The sequence below is a fragment of the Erinaceus europaeus genome, chromosome 2 (assembly GCF_950295315.1).
Source record: "Erinaceus europaeus chromosome 2, mEriEur2.1, whole genome shotgun sequence".
In the NCBI taxonomy this organism is placed as follows: domain Eukaryota; kingdom Metazoa; phylum Chordata; class Mammalia; order Eulipotyphla; family Erinaceidae; genus Erinaceus; species Erinaceus europaeus.
This window is the reverse complement of record NC_080163.1, coordinates 120,272,012-120,287,656: the sequence shown is the minus strand read 5'-3', so window position 1 is coordinate 120,287,656 and position 15,645 is coordinate 120,272,012. Positions and strand designations below refer to the sequence as shown.

General features: G+C 43.4%; 1 long non-coding RNA gene across 3 annotated transcripts in view; it reads right to left on the bottom strand.

The window, feature by feature from the left end:
- The window catches only part of LOC132536736 (uncharacterized), a 236,820-nt gene that overhangs the window by 152,514 nt on the left and 68,661 nt on the right, over nucleotides 1-15,645 (bottom strand). The window contains exon 2 of one of the 3 annotated variants that reach the window (XR_009548237.1): nucleotides 9,169-10,191. This is a non-coding gene — a long non-coding RNA (uncharacterized LOC132536736). Of the gene's footprint in view, nucleotides 1-8,065; nucleotides 10,192-15,645 lie in introns of those variants that run through there. The other 2 variants (XR_009548238.1, XR_009548239.1) reach the window with 2 other exon arrangements.

Sequence of the window (15,645 nt, the reverse complement as noted above, 5' to 3'; positions counted from 1 at the left end):
TGGATACATTCCTTCTCTCCTCCTCCTTGGGTGAGCTTTCCTGAGAAAGCTCAGATGGACTTCCTGAAGTTGGGTCTGAAATACTGGGTGATTGTAGGCTGAGGAGACAACAAAAGATTTTCATGCCTGAGATTCTGAAATCCCAAGTTCACTCCCCAGCACCACCATAAGCTAGAGCTGGGCAGTGCTCTGGACTCTCTCTCTTTCTCTATATCTCCATCTCTATATATCTTTCTCTCATTAAAAACAAATTAAAAACAAAAAAATATTGGGCAGTTGTTTGTTCTCAGTTACTCATTGCTTGGTCTCAATACCAAGTGACAGGTGGGCAGATCAACACTGGATCTTCTTGCTAGACTTGCCTTTCACACTTCCACTTCCTAGGACTGCACTTGTCTACTGGGCAACAGCATGCAAGCTTTCCTCTGGCTTTGCTTCCTGGGGAAACACACACACACACACACACACACACACACACACGGAGGACATGGTGACTATCTTGATACTTTCTTAAGCCTAATAAATCACAAGACCTCTCTAACTTCCACAGAGTGATCAGCCACAGAAATTTTATTTTCATCACCCTGGTGTGTTCAATTGTGTGACTGAGCCTAATATACTTGCTGTCAAAATAAATAAATAAATAAATAAATAAATAAAATTAAAAATAACTCCATTTTCCTCTAGGGCACACAGCCACCTGTACTTCCAAGTCTTCCTTCCAGTTGGAGGGCAACAAGTGGCAAGTCTTGGGCACTGGAGTGTGATTCCAGTAGTGTGAACTTTCCCAGGGCTCATCTGTGAAACACTAAGCTATGACCTTCTCCACCTACTGAATAGATGAAGAGACCTTAAGGATCTGGACACACAGAAGGTGGAAGAGAAAAGCTTCCCAGGGGAAGCATCAACCTGATGCTGATGTGTGAGCAAGAAATAAATGCCCAGGGTCAGGCAGATAACTCAGCCTGTTAGAGCACCAACTTGTCTGCCTGAGATGCCAAAGAAGAGCAGTACTCTGATCCTTTTTCTCAGTCCTCCCTCACACTCTCTCTTAGTATGTTAAAAAAGAAAAGAAAAGAAAAGAAATCCAAGATAAAGCATCTGGCAGCCTGGGAGGTGGCACAATGGATAGAGTGTCAGATTTTCAGGCATGGGGTTCTGGGTTTGATTCCTGACACTGTGCCAGAGTGAGGTTATGGCTCTCTCTAACACACATATTTTCTCTCTATCTCTATCTCTTCTTCATTTCTTCCCCACCCCCCACCCCCTCTCCCTCTCCCTTTCCTCCTCTCACACACAAATAATGAATCTTTAAAAAGAAAGAAGGGGAGTCGGGCTGTAGTGCAGCGGGCTAAGCGCAGGTGGCGCAAAGCACAAGGACCGGCATAAGGATCCCGGTTCGAACCCCGGCTCCCCACCTGCAGGGGAGTCGCTTCACAGGCGGTGAAGCAGGTCTGCAGGTGTCTGTCTTTCTCTCCTCCTCTCTGTCTTCCCCTCTCTCCATTTCTCTTTGTCCTATCCAACAACGACAACAACAATAATAACTACAACAATAAAACAACAAGGGCAACAAAAGGGAATAAATAAATAAATATAAAAAAAAATTAAAAAAAAAAAAAGAAAGAAAGAAATGGGGAATCAGACAAGAGCGTAGTGGGTTAAGTACACATGGAGGAAGCACAAGGACCAGTTAAGGATCCTGGTTCGAGCCCCCGGCTCCCCGCCTGCAGGGGAGTCGCTTCACAAGCGGTGAAGCAGGTCTGCAGGTGTCTATCTTTCTCTCCCCCTCTCTGTCTACCCCTCCTCTCTCCATTTCTCTCTATCCTATCCAACAACGACGACATCAATAATAACTACAACAATAAAACAATAAGAACAACAAAAGGGAATAAATAAATATTTAAAAAAATTTTAAAAAGAAAAAAATGTCCATGTGCTGATCCTCTATAGTGTGGAGGTTGTGTGTCACAGCATGTGGATCATACTCATGTGCCAGACTTTTCACATGACTAGACTTTTCACTTATTTATTCCTATGCACAACCCCACCTTACCTTCTTGAGAAAGGTCAATTATTACAAATGAGCTAGTGCAGAGACTGAGGCAGAAGCACTTAATATTTCATACAATTAAGGAATCAGGTGATAGCGCAGCAGGTTAATCGCAAGTGGTGCAAAGCGCAGGGACCAGCATAAGGATCCCAGTTTGAGGCCCCAGCTCCCCGCCTGCAGGAGGGTCACTTCACAAGTGGCGAAGCAGGTCTGAAGGTACCTATCTTTCTCTCCCCCTCTCTGTCTTCCCCTCCTCTCTCCATTTCTCTTTGTTCTATTCAACAGTGATGACAATAATAATAACTACAACAATAAAAAAGGGCAACAAAAGGGAATGAATAAATAAATATTAAAAAATTCATGCAAATAGGGAAGGAAATTGCTCTAGAACTTTAGAGGAAAAAAGAATCATGCCTTTCTGCATTTAACTGGTGAAGAGGCTGAAATTCAGAGAGGACCAGGTATCTAATTGCAGGCTGACTCAGTTCACTGGAGCACTAAAGATCAGATCTACATCCACCTATCTTCTTCACACTTCAGGGACTTATAGCCTTTAGCTATCTCTGCCTGAGGGAAGTCAAGGAACTAGTAGTCTTTTTAGTGGATACAATGCTCAAAAGAAAAAGATGTTATATCTAATGATGTAATACTGAGGTTAATGAACACAGGGGGGTGGGGAACAAACAATAATGTAGGAAAGGCCATAGACAGAACTGGAAATGGTTCTTCTACGAATCAGGAATGTGACTTGGGGAAAATGACTTTACCTCTCTGTACTTTCAGTACCTCATTTATAAAATATGGCTAGTAGTGGGGCATACCCAGCACAGTCACCAGGTAGATTGTAGCACAACTGTCAGAAGAGCTCCTGTATGTAGATTGCACAAGGCAAGCACTAGATATTATTGACTGCAGTTGTTATTCCTCAGCTGCAATACTATCACAATTAGTGAGCTAGCCTTATCCCTTGCTAGTCTCTTTTGTTTTGTCCCATCAAAGTTCTTACTTCACTTCCCAGCTTAAAAATCCATGGCCACTTACTCACTTCCCTCCTCCCTTCATTAATCTAGGCTTTCATGAAAAGATCTAGTATCAGTCAGATTATGTAAACCACCATGAAGACTTCCCAGGGAGCTGTGCATCACAGCATCCTGGGATAAAGGTTTAAGGTCTGAACTGCAGGCAAGAGATGGGTGCAGAAGACAGGGAAGCTTCCTAAAGCTGTTCAGGTAGACACCCCCTCCTCTGCCCTGGACAATGGATATGATAGGCAGTTGGGTCTGAGTCACCAGATGGCAGGAATAGCCTCAGCCTTCTCTCCAAATCAAACTGCAAGCCCATAATATTCCAGCTTGGCCTTGTGGTTTGTCTGTTTTGCTCATCCCCCAAAATAAGGTTCTCTGGAAGATAAAGGCCTGGTGCACTGCAATTCCTGGGAAAGGGTGGGGTTAGAGCAATTATCTTTGGAGCGCCAGAAAAACTTTTTCAGAGAGGAATATGGAATGTAAAGTGGGAGGAATAAAAGTGTGTGGGAGGAATAAAAAATACTAAAATGTGTTGTTAGCCCCTGGTTTGAATATGATCTGAGAAGACCTGGGTTCCCTTTATTTCTTCCACAGAAACCACCCATACACTCATCTATCCAATCAACAATCCATACATACATACATATAGATCTTTTTCTTCCTTCCAGTCATCTACCCTTCTTTTGTTCCATTTATTCAAGTTATCTAGCCATTCACCTATGTCTATCCATCCTCTATCTATCTATCTATCTATCTATCTATCTACCTATCCATTCATCCATCATTCACTCAGATATCCATCTAGATACCATTTACACTCCATATCTACCATCCATCATCTACCATTTATCCACTCATCCACCCTTCTTTTCCTTCTAGCCACCCATACATACTTCTTTCTACCTATAAGATTCTACCTTCTATCCACACATTCATATGTATTGACACACCATCCACAACCCATACATCATTCATTCAACCATCCACCTATTCATTCACTGACATCATAATTACTAGAGTGTTGTATATAATGACTGGGACTAAGACAGTAAGCAAAACAGACATTGGTCTTCCCCCCCCCCACTCCCCTCAATTCATCATCCAGTGGGGATATTAATGTTTTAGCTGATGTCTTGGTTTGGAATTCCCCAACAACTGGGCCCCAAAACAAGAAATGCAAGCAGTGTCTATGGAAGATGGTCCAAGGAAATAACCACAGGGGAGTGAAGACATGAGATGGGGGAAGGCAGGTAGCCAAGAAAAGGTGCATTATAAAGCAGGTAGGAAAAACACCTGAAGAAACCTCTAGAATGATATTCTCCAAAGAAAGGAAGGGAGGACTTGGGTATCTATCCTCTGACTACTATCCAGCTCTGACTAAAAGCACTTCTGAGTGACTCTGGGACTAGGAGCATGGAGTCAGTCCTACTGAAAAAGACCACACATGAAACTGGGAGACAAATAGTGTATATGCTTGTGTCTGCACAGGCAAAAAGAAAAGAGAAAGAGAAAGAAAAACAGAAAGAAAGATAGATAGATAGATAGATAGATAGATAGATAGATAGATAGAAAGAAAGAAAGAAAGAAAGAAAGGAGAGAGGAAGGAAGGAAGGAAGGAAGGAAGGAAGGAAGGAAGGAAGGGAGGGAGGAAGGAAGGAAGGAAGGATGGAAGGAAGGAAGGAAGGAAGGAAGGAAGGAAGGAAGGAAGGAAGGGAGAAAAGAGAGCGTGGGATAGCATAGAGGGTTAAGCGCATGTGGTGTGAAGCACAAGATCCAGAGTAAGGATCCCAGTTTGAGCCACCAGCTATCCACCTGCAGGGGGGGGTCGCTTCATGGGTGTGAAACAGGTCTGCAGGTGTCTATCTTTCTCTTCCCTCTCTGTCTTCCCCTCCTCTCTTGATTTCTCTCTGTCCTGTCCAACAATAACAATAATGGCAATGATAGTAATAACAACAAGGGCAACAACATGGGCAACAAAATGGGAAAAAGCCTCCAGGAGCAGTGGATTATTCATAGAGCAGGCACCAAGCCCAGCAATAACCCTAGAGGCAAAAATAAATAAATAAAAATAAAAATTTTTTAAGAAAGAAAAGAGGAAGGGAGAAAAGGGAGAGAGAGAGAGAGAGAAAGGGGTGAACAAAAGAAAAAAGGAAGGAAGGAAGGAAAGAAAGAAGGAAGGAAGAAGGGAAGAAAATTCTGAAGGAATGAGTAGACTAACACTCAAATGCGGTGAGGTTCTCTGTGAGTTCGTGGTACACAGATAAGCAGCCATTCCAATGACAGGAAATGCAATGGAGGGCAGGATATGGCACAGTAAAGCACAGGGTGATAGGCCTCTGCAGTGATTATGAAGCATGTGAGAGTTACCCTTAAAAGCAAGGAGGGAACTTCGATAGAGAAATGGAAAACTCTATGAAGATGTAGAATTGACCCCTGTTCATGAGTAGGATGCCCTCACTGGTCTGTAGCTTTCTTTCAGAGAAAGCATCCTCGGAGGGGTATGGAAGAGCTCCACCAGGGCCTGTACAAGAACTGAGCAGGAGGATTTTCTAAAATTCACCTGGAAGAACAAACTTCTACTAACAGTTCAGACAACTCAGAAGAACGGCAAACTCTCTTTGCCTTCTGGTTCATTCTCAGTGTCATCCTACCACACTCAACTTTTTATATTGTTTTCTTTACTTGTTAGGTATGCATCGTTTAAGTCTTAAAAGTCTCTTGATAATTCAGATTGCTTTAACTCAATTTCCCTAACTACTGTAGATAGTTTCAAATTCTAGATTTTTATTCTCCTTTTTAAAAATCCAATGAGAAACATTTTTCTTTTTTTAAGACTGTGGTAAAAACGCACAAGACCTACTATCTTACTGAATTCTTTGGTGAATAACAAAATATTGCTAACTGTATACTCTAGCTTATACAATGTCTCCAAACTTATTCATTCCGTATAACTCAACTTAATTTTTTAATTAGCTTTATTTATTTATTTATTGAATAGTGATAGCCAGAAACCTGGAAGGAAAGGGATGATAGAGAGATGCCTGCAGACCTGTTTCACCACTTGTGAAGCTTTCCCCCTGCAGGTGAGGGCTGGGGGTTCGAACCTGGGTCTCCATGCATTGTCACATGTATGCTCAACCAGGTGCACCACCACCCATGTAAACCACCACCCAGCCCCTAACTCAGTTTTATAGTTCATGAGCAACAACTTCCCCTGTCTGCCTCCCCCAGTCCCTGCAGCCACCAATCTACTCTGTTTCTATGAGCTTAAGACATTTAGGTTCTCATTGGTGTACCATGCAACAATCGTCTTTCTGTTTCTGGTTCATCCCACTTGTCATAACATCTACCCACAATGTTGCCAATGGCAAGCTTTCCTTCATTGTTAAGGCTGAATAATATTTCATTCTATGTATTTACTACCTTGTCTTGATCCATTCATCCATCAATAGAAAGTTAAGCTGTCTCCATAATTTAGCTACTACAAATAATGAGACAGTGACCACTATTTCCTTTGGATAAATGTACCCAGAAGTGAGACTGCTGGATCACAGGATAGTTCTAGATTTTATTTCAATTTCAGAAAAAGCTCTATACTGTTTTCCATCATGAGTGCACCAATTTATGTTCCCTTCAGCAAGGTACAGAGGTTTCCATTTCCACACATACCTGTTAATAGTCATCCTAATGAATGTGAGGTGATAACTCACAGCGGTTTTTATTTGTGTTTCCCTGTTGATCAATGATGTTAGGTGTTTGTGTTAGTTTGTTTGTTACCAGGGTTAGTGCTGGAAATCAGTGCCTGCACAACAAATCCACTGTTCCCATGTCCACTCCTCCCCTTTCTTTTTCTTTTATTTGATAGGACTGAAAGAAATTGAGAGGGGAGGGGAAGATAGAGAGGGAAATAGAAAGAGAGATATCTGTAGCATTGTTTTACCACTTGTGAAACTCCCCCAAACACACACACACATAATTGGGGACTGTGGACTTGAACCCAGGTTAACGTGCACTCAGCCCAGCCCTTTCCCCCATATTTTAAATATGAACTCTTTCTCAGATACCTAGCTTGCAAATATTTTCTCCTGTTACATGGAGTGCCTCTCTGCTCTGTTGACTATTTCCTCTACTGTGCAGACACACTTTTCCCAAGAGCCTGGCACTGACCCATAGACTGGGGCAACTAATCCTGAGCTGCAGCCAAGATAACAGAGTGGGTGGAACACACACCTAGCATACACTTTTGCCAGAGCTCACTCTGCTTGAAGTTTAGAAAGTGTAGAAGATTCTCCTTAGTTGACATTTCCTGAGCCTCCTGGCTAGAGCTCACTATTTCTGTAGACAGGCTGCCTATATTGGCAAATGATCTGGGCCTCAGCTATCTAGTACAAGAAAAGGGTACCAGCCTCTCAGGGAAGAGTCCTGGACGGCTTATCTCAGGGCTCCTGACGGGAAAGGGAGGTATTTACAAGGGGTGAAGTCTAGTCACTGGCAGCGAGCCAGCTCACATCCTTTGCAGAAGGCAGGTTTTTTTTTTTTTCAAACTTCCATGTTCTGTCGGGTTATAGAAAGGCATTTCTTACAAAGAAAGCCAAAAAAAGTACAAGTGGAAATCATAATTTGAAGCATCAGTTCAGGATAGTTTCAATTTGATATGTCCTCCATGCTTAAGTTCCTTATAGAAGAAGAAAAAAATTTCCTTGCACAGAAATGAGTGCTGACCACAGATTTGTGGGCATTTTACACCTGTTAAATTAGCAAGTGCTAAGACAACAGCAAATCTTAGCACTGGCAGGAGCTGGTAAAGTTAGAACCTCACACCTTGATAGGGCATTGAGTACTTACTGTCCTTTGGGAAGTGGCTTAAAAATATAGAGCATGAACTGGGAAAATTAAGTATTACACCGTGATTTAATAAAATCGCATTTCTAGAAATTCATTCTAAGAAAATAAGCAAATGAGGAAGAGAAAAGATTCTGGGCAAGGAAAGTACACACCAACCATTTTATTTTTATTAATGACATAATATTATAAAATAATAGGAGTATAATTCCACACCATTCCCACCACTAAAGTCTTGTGACCCCAGCCCCTCTACCATAGTTCTTCAAGGTCACAGCTATGAGTTGACTATATATATATTTTTTTCTTTTACCAAGTTCATCACACCAATTGATTTATAACAGATAAATAAAGAGACGTATAAAAAATTTAAAAAAAAAAACAAGGAAGGAGAATAATGCATAATGGTTCTACAAAAGACTCTCATACCTGAGATTGTGAAGTCCCAGGCTCAATCCAACCATAAACCAGAAGGAAACAGTGCTCTTTCTCTCTTTCTCTCCCTCTCTCTCTCTCTCTCATAAAAATAAAATATTTTAAATAAATAAATAATAAAATCTAAAAATCTTGCAGCTGTGGGACCCCATCATAGACTTGAAGAGATATGACTAAGCTCTAAATGAGAAAATGAGAGAGCAAGACTGCACTTGTAATTTAGTGGGGGGGAAAAAGGCACACATGTGTTGAGAAAAATATAAGGATATGTGTGCAAAGAATTAAGGACATGGAAAAGTTACTTTGTGACTTACAGAAGCAGCATGATTAGGAATCAAGGATGGTTTTTACGTTTAGAAGGCTTTCACTACAGGACGAGGTTGTTTGTGTGACTTGAAGATGGTGAATAAATCAAATGGGTAGGTGGGGCAACTGTACAAGAAACCCCCCCCCACACACACACACACCCTTCAACTGTCCTTTGAGCTAGCTGGACCCCAGCATTCATTCACCATTTCTCCTGATTCAACAGCAAGGCAGCACCGTTGCAGACAGTTCAGAGTAAAGACCTGGGATTGGTGGCAGGCGAGCTGAGTTTGAATGCTGCACAATATTGGGAAAGTTTCTGTCTCTTCTGATTTACCATCTTTTTACTCTCAAAGTTCCTATAGCAGGAGACAGCGCATTCCATCATTCAAAGCACATATTCTCCATGACGTGAGACCTTTCAATAAAGCTCAAATGTCAGTTCCCAACCTTTGGCACTTGAGTGCACTTTGGGTAAGTAGAAATTTAAAAAATAATCTGTGTGCTCACCTGCCTGGAGGCTGAGGGTTGAATCAGCATCTACATGATGCCTTGAATCTTCTAAAAGGTTATGATTTTACATTCCTTGCTCTTTTCCCCCATGGAGGCTCTGCACTTAGCAGCAGACAATTCTGGAACTCAGGAGTAAGTTGACATCTAGTGTTTTCACCAACATTGAGATGCCTTCAATATCCACTCAATTGTATGTCTTGCTTGAATGCAAAAGCATATGGGCTTCCCCCTTAACAATTGATACCCATTGTTTGCCTTTCAGTTTTCCCTCCTCCAAAGCTTCATGTTGGGTGCCCATAAAAACGCATAGGCACTAACTTTCCTGTTTTTCTAGGACCTAGCTTTCAGGAAATGCATCATCGTGTGGGTTTTCACTCTGGTTCCCAGGCAGGCAGTGGCAGCTCACACTGTTCCTGAGGTTGTGCTCCTAATTTGCTGAGCTCCATCTTTGTTTCCATGGGGATGGGCCCAGCCATTCCTCTCATTCATCAGTTCATATACGCAGGTAGTAAATGTCGAATAAGCACATGCCATAAGGTTATATCATATATACTGATAGATAAATGTGTGGATAGCTGGTACTGTGTGACATACCATCCAAAACCCAATGGCTTGTGACAATCATCATTCATCAACATCTGCATTCATTTTTTGGTGCTACCCTGTAACATGACCTGAATGCTCTCAACAACAGATCTCTTCCAAACGCTCCCCTACTTTCTGGTGGTGACTTGGTGTCCCTTGACTTATAGGCACATCCCCATTGTGAGGTCTTCTTCCTGTACCTCTGTAGCCAATTTTCCTCTTCTCATGGGACATTAGTCAAATGGGATCAGAGCCTAATAGCCCTAGTGCCTCATTTCACTGTAAAAACCAGGAGGTGCTGGTGATTAGGACTCTTCATGGCCTTCTGCAGAGGACACAACTGAATCAGTGGTATCTCCTGTGGTCTCTGTGGTCAGGAACTCAGTCAGCTGATATTTCAGTCAGGTCCCGAGAGTGGCATTAGACACCTAGAGGCTGGAAACAAGGGGGTTAGGAAGTGCTGGTACAGAATTTGAGCAACTCTCTTCATGTGACCTCCCCACCTGGGCCAGTGTGGGTTTCCTCATGACATGGAGCTCGCTAGTAAGCATCAAGGTACCCACTCACACACACCACCACCACCAAGCTTTTATGACCTGTCTTTCCAAATGACATGGAACCATTTCAGTTCCAATAAAACTTTATTACACACACCAAAAAAAAAAAAAAAAAAACTGATCCGTGTGGCTATTGCTGGTCAACCTCAGGTTTGTACTGAAGTTTATTCTGATTAGAATGTGTGTCCCAGCTTCACCTCTTGGGCTCTAGACATGTCATTCATTCTCTTGGTTTTTTTGTTTGTTTGTTTGTTTTATTTGTTTTTAGTAGACACAGAGAAGGCAGAGAGTATGAAAGAGACCGAATCTTCCTTCAATGTGGTGGGGGCTGGACTTGAACCTGGGTCATGCATATGGCAAAGCAGCACAGTATCTAAGTGAGCTGTTTTGCTAGTCCATCATTCACTCTGTTGGAAGCTTCCATTTCTGCAATGTGGTTTAAGTTTATTGGGTCACTTCCTCTCTGTTACAAGTACTCAGTCTCAATGTGTGCAGTTGGATTGGCCTCATTATCCCCTATTCAGGATCCAGAAAACTAAATCCAGCTACAATGGGAGATTATGCAGCCCTCTGGCTGAAGCTCCCTGTTGTGATGGAAATCCTTGTACCTGCTCCCTCCTTGCACTCAAAAGGACCCTGAGTCTTGGACTTCTGGTGTGAAATACTAACATTGCCCTCTAGCAGTGTCACTACAATGAGTGAATGAGAGTGAATACAGACCCCCAAGTCATAGGGTTGGTTCCCCCCCCCCCGGGGGAGGGGCACAGCATGTATCCTAGCTGGGGCAACTGGAAACCCCAATAGGGAGGTGTGGCAGATGCCTTGGTCAATGAGGTCAAAGGGTTCAGGCTGGGTGGGGGCACCATTCAGCCCTCTGGACAGATGCCAGCCCCCTTTCTCCAGGTTCTCAGTTCTCAGATGCATACTGATCTCACACTAGCATTTTTTACTCTTCATCAGAAGAACTCTGATGGTCAAAGAACCCACTGCAGCGGTAGTCTGTCCTCTTCTCACAACAGGAGCAGCCACTAAAGTGAGTCTTTACTATCAGTGGTATCAAGCATGAGGGTATAAAGACCCCAAATCCACCCAGGAACATGACCCCAGACATTGCCAGCTTACTGAAAACAGGGCACAACACTTCTCCAACCTCCCTCTATAGAAGTTGAGAGGTGGGGGGACAGGAGTAGGGGGGTCAGGACAGATGCCTTCACAGTGGACCCTGCTTCCTCTTAAAGAAGTGAGTGAGGGAGGTAAGGAAGGAAGGTGACAGCCCCCACGTGGATGGTGTGACATTCCTTCTCACAAGTCAGCTCCTTGACCGCCCTGTTTTGCAAGACTTCAAAAACATAAAGGCTCCCAAATCAAAGGCTTCCTGTTATAAATTCATTTCTACACCTCAGGTACTTGGCAAGCTAGGTGGGGGGGTGGGGGGGTGGGGGGAGACAGATAAACTAAGACTCCATGAAAAGTGGCTGTAGCACTCTAAAAATACCCTCCCTGTCTGTGGGAGGATGAACAGGAGACAGGAGTCCTGGCAGTGGCAGAGAACTGTCTCAGTTTGCCTGGACTCTTTGAAGGTGTTTCATACACGTGAATGTTAGTATTTTTGTTGTTCTAAAATCTTCAGTGCTGAAAACTTTTTTTTTCCCCAATATTGTGCCAGGGTATGAAATCAGGACTCGTGTGTGTCCTGAGTGGTCTTCCAATATCAAATGTTTTATTTTTCCATTGAGAGAGAGAGAGGAGAAATGAGAGACATAACAGCATTGTTCCACCATATATGATGATCCCCTTATGCCATCCATGGTACTCCTGTTTGGTGCCAGGACTTGAAACTTCCTCCAAGCCCCCAAGATGGATCTCTTCCTTCTTAAAAAAAATTTTTTTTAAGCCTAGGACTTTCTTTAAAGATTTTTTTCTACATTTGTTTATTTATTTTCCCCTTTGTGGCCCTTGTTGTTTTTCATTGTTATTGTAGTTATTATTGTTGTTGATATTGATGTCGTCGCTGTTGGACAAGACAGAGAGAAATAGAGAGAGGAGGGGAAGACAGAGATGGGGAGAGAAATATGGACACCTGCAGACCTGCTTCACCGCCTGTGAAGCGACTCCCCTGCAGGTGGGGTGCTAGGGCCTCGAACCGGGATCCTTACACTGGTCCATGCACTTTGCACCACCTGCGCTTAAACCCACTGCGCTACCACCCGACCCCCTAAAATTTTTTATAAAGAAAAGATAAGGAGAAGAGAGAAAGAGAGAGAGGGATAGGGAGAGGGAGAGGGAGAGGGAGAGGGAGAGGGAGAGGGAGAGGGAGAGGGAGAGGGAGAGGGAGAGGGAGAGGGAGAGTTATGTAGTACTGCTCCACCACTCATGAAGCATCCCCCCTATAGATGGGGCCCAGAGGCTTAAACCTAAATCCCACACATAGTGAAATCCATTGATCCTGGTGGATTTTTTCTTAAGAGAAATTGATAAAAAGAGACAGGGTAGAGCAAAGATGTGCCTTTAATGTTAGTGTTGAGTTAGACTCAGCCCCACCGTCTGTGACATACAGCCTCATGTACAGAAAGGCATGCTTATCTGGTAAGTTATCACCTGGTCCCAAAACAATTATTTCAAGACTTGTTAAAAACTAAGTGCATAAAAAATTTTTAAACACAGAAGAGAAGCTCAAGATTAAGATCTTCCGAACTGGCAAAAGCAATACTGAGCGCTAACAGCAGCTGGTCCCAGACAAAGCAAGGCAAGCCTGTGAGTCTCCAGGAGGGTTCCAAAAATTCAAGTTTGACATGAGGAAAGTCTCAGATCCTGCCCTGTTTGCAGCTCAAAAATCTTAAACCTCACTTGGTTCCCCTCCTCTTGTACTCAGCTACACAGAGTGTGCTCTACCAACAGAGCCAAGTGGAGTGAATCCAAGGACGAGGGCCAACCCTCGATGTCAAGCTCATCTACCCACCAGGGTGTGAGCCTCTGTTTATCTGATGTCCAAATCCAGATCAAAACTGACATCTCTACCAATCTCCCCACTGCCCAAGGGTCAGGTGTTTGGTAACAGGCAATTAGAACATCTGGTTACCTGACTGAATTTTATAGTTGTCATTCTCAGGTTTTGTGTCACAAAGACATGAGATCCAAGGTGGATGTCACACCTCACCTCACACCTGCAAGGAGGGAAGAACTGTACCCAGGAAAGCATCAAGCTCTCTGGAACATGAGACGTCGATTGGCCGAGAAAACAGAATCAGAAGGGAAAGCAGCAGGGGTGCAGGGAGGTCTACCAAGCAACCTTCCCCGCATGTATCTTTTAAGGATTCTGACTGATGAGGGTATTAAGCTCACAGTTTCACACATGATCAAAACAAGTAACACACGGTTTGGGCCATCCACAGCCAGCAGGGTGTACATATGGTTTCAAAATACAGTTGGAGCTGCAGAGAAGAAGTGGAATTTTGGAATGATTTGCTTTACAGTTCCCTTAAGTAACATTATCTTGTTAAAGACATTAACCTCAGGCCTTTGCTGTTATATATTTGCTTTTATTGTTTTCATCCTGGGAGCAACCTGTAGGAGAGCCACCCCATCAGCTAGAGAGGAGTCAGGGGTCATGAAAACATTGATTTTCAAGGTGGCGGAATGGCTGTCTGGGGGAACACGTGCCAATTATGGAAAACAGACGGTGCTTTCAGGACCTCCTTTATAATCGGGGGGAAAATTTATGAAAATGCAAGCGTTAATAACCATTTCATAGTTTTTGCCCAGCTATGACAGCCTCTAGGAAATGCCTCCTCTGATAGCGTTTTTCTTGGAAGAATATTACAGTGCAGCACTCTCCCCAGGGGCAGAGGCTGACCAACACACAGCACATGGAAGGCTGGCCTGCACTGCTGCTGAGCCCCCAGGCTGCTTCCCGCACCCCCATGCTCTGCTCTCTGCACTGGCTGCAACATGCACTGTCAAGTTCATTGGAAAATCAAGTTTTATTTTCTTATGTGAATTTGTTGGGGTGAGGGGTGAGGGGTGGGGGTGGAAAGAGTCTTCCCAGGTTGGGCTTTCAACCTTTCCCTTCCATGTCCTTATCTATGCAACGGAGAATTTGACAATAACTTGCTACTGAAGAGTTCTTTGTCTCTGGCTGCTCCAGTAGAATCTCAGGTCCTGGACTCATCTAACCCCTTCTTGATTTTGGATAGCAATGGGTGTGGGTACCACATGTGAACAAACATCCAGGGCCCATGTACCAGGCACCTGTGGATCAATAGCCCTACACAGTAGGTGTCAGACTTCCCATGAGGAAGGCAAAAAATTAGACCACCCACCAAAAGCCCATGGGTTGGCAAGGTTCAGAGAGAGATTCTGACCCAAGTCTGGTCCCCAACCTGGGCTCTTTCAGCTGCATTAACCTGTCTTTGCTTGCTTACTCCAACAATCCACTTGCTCTTTGAAAAGCTAATTTGGGTTCTAGGTTGTCATTAAATCTGCCCTCCCTAGGGTGGGGTGGGGTGGGGTAGGGTGGGGTGGGGTTTGTGAACAACTCAGGGAGGTGTGGCAGGTGGTGGAACCCAGGATCTATTGTAATCAGGTCATAGTCAAGGAGGCCTTTGCCATCAATCCCCACCCCCTCTTGGCCACCCTGCTCTAGCTAAGCAAGGATATCTCAAGGGTTCACACTCCTTGAAATCATCTTTAAGGCTTCAGTGCAGATGTTTTGGAGTTCTCAGACATAATTCATTTCCAACAGTGACGGAAAATTCGCTCCCTTCCTTATAAAGGGCTAACTTCATCCATGATTAATTCTGAAGACAAAATAAGCAGTAAACTAATCCTAAATGGAAGAGACTTTAAAAAAAAAAAAAAATACTGTGCAGAATGTAGCTTCCCTATCCCATTTCCCCTCTCCTTCCTCCCTCCCTTCCTCCTCCCTCCCTTCTTTCCTTCCTTCCTTCCTTCCTTCAGCCCATCCATCCATCCTTCCTTCCTTCTTTCCTTGGCTTCATGGAATGCTGGCAATCAGAATATCCTGTCTTGGAACATCTGAATCTTAGTGGCCAAGAAGGCCTTTAAAGATACCAGAATCCTAGTTAAGATTTTCTAAAGCCTCCCTGATCTTGTTCAGCAATAGCTCATGCAAGCATAAATTTGATCAGCTTTTCTGGAAGACAATTTTGCAGTATCTACCAAAATCATAAGTATGAATAAACAGTGACTTGAATTCCTAGCTGTTAGGGATATTTTTTAAGGGAAATAATTAACAGTGTGTGCAGAGAGGTTTAACTCTCATATGTTTGCTGTGGCAATGTTTATCTAGCTCTCCAACACCAAAGGATCTGAG